Consider the following 4,039-nt stretch of genomic DNA (forward strand, 5'->3'; position numbering starts at 1 on the left):
GCCGGAGATCGCCGCCACCAACCACCGCTGCCGCCGCACTTTGCTGCTGTTGTAGCGCCGCCGCCACTGCTGCTGTCCGTGCCGCGCCACTGCCCCACGCCGCATCTCCCAGCGTCGCCGACGCCGCCGCCTCACGTAGCCGTCGTCGCCTGCACATCGCCGGAGCTGTGCCGCCCTCACCGGAGTTCATCGGCGCCGCCATCGGCTTTCATGCCAAAAACCGCACAAATCGATCGAACCGGCAAGAACCGCCCGGTCCGGTTTTTTTTAGGTTTTCGATTTAGTAGTCGGTTTTTCTTTTAAAACCCCGATTAGTATATTTAGAGAACGCTCGCTGGTTTAGCCTCTGGAGCGAACGAGTTCATAGTTTAGGGTTCAGGAGTGAATGTTCGCTGTTTAAAATTATTCTTTTTCTTTTAATTTTCGGCCAGGGACTCCTCTGTGAAGGTTTTATTTACAGTTTAGTCCCTAATCTTAAAACGATCACTACTCTCTACCCGTTTGTCCAAATCCAATGAAACCAACGCTCACTTCTTCGTTACGATCTCCTCTATCCAGTAATCCATCCCAAACATGTTTTTGAAAAGTTTAAAATTTGAATTAGATCAGATTTGAATTCAAACTTCATTTGATCATAACTTGAGTTTCGTAGCTCCGTTTGAGTTGATTCTTTTTGCAAATCGAAGCTCTTGACCTAAACTTTCTGATAAGGCCAAATTCACATAATTTTGTTACTGTTAGAGATTGTTTTATGTTTCAATAGTTATTTGCTTGGTTTTGAAGTTTTTCGAATCGTCTTCTTCGATCTTTCTGATATTTTGAGTGATTGCTTATGTGTGGTTACTATTGCTTGCTTACGATAGATTGACCGGACTGTGACGAGTAGAACTATCAAGAGTTATGAGTGCGAATCATCTTCATGAACATTGCAGGCAAGTTCACACTTTGATCATATCCCCTCTCATACCCAGTGTTTATGCATTAGTTTCACCCTCAAACATTGCATGAGTAGGATTGATAACATGTGGGTATTGGGAAGTAGTTGATGAGGTAGGAACCTATTGCCCTGCATTCAAAACTTGGGAGTTACTATTACGTTATGTTTGTACTACTATGCTATGCTCGTAGACGTGGATTGGGTTTGAGAGTATTCATGACAGATGTGAGATTGTTAGTTAATGGTTTACGTAAGGTGGCAACTTTAACACACATCTGGGTGGATTGAGGCACCTGGGTATTCCAGCGATTGCCTGTTTTTTTATGGACCACCACCCAGGCTCAAAGGGATCATGAAATTATTCATACTAGAAACTTCTGTGTGCAGCCACAAGCTATTATGGGCTCTAGCATAGTTGATTAAGTCATGAGAACTCTTACAGTGGTAGACTAGCATATGTAGGGGTAGTAGGTGGTACGGTCTACCCATCGTAAGGTGCAAACGCTTCTGAAAGACTATGTCTCGGTCATCCGTTTCTCAAACACCATGTAGTGCGAGAAATCCAACGGAGGAGATCGAGTCTTGTGGGGAAAAGTGCACAAACCTCTGCAGAGTGTATAAACTAATCATGATTAGCCGTGTCCCCGGTTATGGACATCTTGAGTATCTAGTACCTGGATTATCATGTGAATCTCATCATGTTACTTCAAATTAAGTTGTTGGGTTTAATGATGTTATTTAATTGGGATTGAGAATGCTGTCAACCATTCTCAATGGTTAACAACGACCATGATAGTTAAATAAAATTTATTCCTTTGTAGTAGGGAAAAATTGGCTTTTCGCAAAAACCTTATAACCATAGAGCTTTTCCACCAGCCAAATATGCATGTAGTGATATCCTTTATTCATCATTCTCTATGGTGTGAATTTGCCAGTACATTCAATGTACTGACCCTTTGTGGCTGCAATGTCTCATGTTGCAGGATTATCTTATGATGAGTAAGTGATCCGTTAGGGTTACTGTCGAGGAAACTGATCCACGAACATCTATGGGGCCGGCGGACCGAGCCCCTTTCGGTTCGGCGGGGGGCGGAGATCACACGAAGAGCAGATCGAGGCGAAGCACACGAGCAGTTTACCCAGCTTCGGAGCTCTCCGGAGAGATAACACTCCTACTGCTGCTTGTTTGTATCTTGTGTTCTTGCTCCAGAGAGAGAGCATAGTGTTTTTCTGGGTTCCGAACCAGTCGAACCCCCTCTACGTTGCGCATGGGCCTCCTTTTATACGCTAAAGGGGTCACCGACAGGTGGCAACGCAGAGAAGGGTACAAATGTAAAAAGTGAGGTGGTTGGTACAGTTACTTGTATAGTGCACCCTACCTAACCCTGACGGCAGGGGACAAGGGCATTAAATGCCCGTCTGAGTCGCCCAAATAGTGCAAAAAAGGACCGTTAGGGGCGCCACCGTTCGCCATGATGGCGATCTTGTCAGCTTCGCATGCCACTGCGCACCGCTGGCTGCACAGCCTCCCGCCACGCGCGCCTGGAGAGGCCCCCAGAGCGACACGTTGGTGGATGCACTGGAGCGTGGGCACAGAGTGGCCGCCTGCCGCGGCAAGCGCCTTGCCGCTGCTGTTATCTTGTCGGGTCCGGAAGCTTGTCGCTCACCGGGCCTCGAGGTACCTTGGCTGGTCTTCTCGGCAAGCTCCTCTTGCCGGGGCCTTGTTGCCTTGCCGGAGCGCGTGGCGCGTCGCGGAAAGTTCCTTGGAGTGCCTTGGTTGGCCTTCCCGGCAAGCTCCTCTTGCCGGGGCCTTGTCTCCTGAGCTTAAATACTTTGTTCTTGAATGGCTCCAAGGGAACCACGGAGGATCTTGGCGTTCGCCCGGCAAGCCTTGCCGCGGGGTGCTGCAATTGCCCGTGCACAAGTTCGGGGTACTAGGGTACCCCTATTCTAGTACACCGACAGGAGCCCCCGAGCCTGGGCCAGACACGGTGCCGAGCGTTGTTGGGCCAGGCCCAAGACAGGGCACGGGCACACGCGGACTGGGCCACGCCGAATCTCGCTCCGTATCCACCGCGCTCTCCCCTAACGGCACGCGTTGAATGCGGTGTCGTGGGAGAGATCGTGGGTGGTTCTTTATTCGGAAGGGCGAAACGTCCGCCCCGTCCCTCTTTATAAGCAGAGGAAACAGGGGCAGTTCGTTCCCCCTCGTTGGTTGCTACTACTCCATCTTCACGAACCTCCGCCGCTCCCCCCCTTCTTCTCAAAGCCGAGAGAGCAGCGCTCCGCCCCCCATTGCCACCAGCATCACCAACGCTGTCGACCTCCCCCACCACCTCCGCCATGGCTCTGAAAGCCGACAAGGGAAAGGGCGTGATGTCGGCCGAGGCGCAGCGGCTCGCGGCGCTGCGGAAGGAGCGGGCGATCTTCTCCCCCCAGCTTGGTGCGAAGGAGCTGAGGGAGTACTTCTACCTCTTTTGGGCGACGGAGACGCGGGCGCATCCGCGCACGAGGGTACTTCCGGCCGCTGCTTCAGAACTGGCTCCAAACGGGTACCCATTCTTCGTGCTGTTCTTCTATTGCAGGCTCTGTCCGCCCTTCTCGGAGTTCTTCTGCGATATCATGAACACCTACGGCCTCCGCCTCCTTGATTTCACCTGACCATGGCAGTTTTCGCACATTTGTGCGAAAACTTTGTCGGAGTCCACCCCAATGTTGCCCTTTTCCGCCACTTCTTCATGCCTCGGGTAGAGAGAGGAGAGCCGCTTGCCGGAGGGATCGCCTGGATCTCGAGAGTCGGCAAGGAGGCGTACTTGGAGGGTGAGCTCCGCAGCAAGTGGGAGGAGTGGAGAGCGGAGTGGTGCTGGATCGTCGAGGAGAATCCGCAGCCCTTCACCGCCGTGCGCCAAGCTCCAATAGTGCGCGGCAATGACTGGAGCAACGTGGCCCCGGAAGACGAGAGGCTGAAGATCGCCATCACTAGGATCTTTCGCCTCAGGCTTGCCGGGCTCACTGTAGGCGTTGTAGGCGCAGATTTCCTCTGCCGCCGCATCGCCCCCCTGCAGGAGAGGGGGAGGCCCGCCTGGGAATTCAAGAACTCGG

Source organism: Triticum aestivum, chromosome 1A, assembly GCF_018294505.1.
Source record: "Triticum aestivum cultivar Chinese Spring chromosome 1A, IWGSC CS RefSeq v2.1, whole genome shotgun sequence".
Classification (NCBI taxonomy): Eukaryota; Viridiplantae; Streptophyta; class Magnoliopsida; order Poales; family Poaceae; genus Triticum; species Triticum aestivum.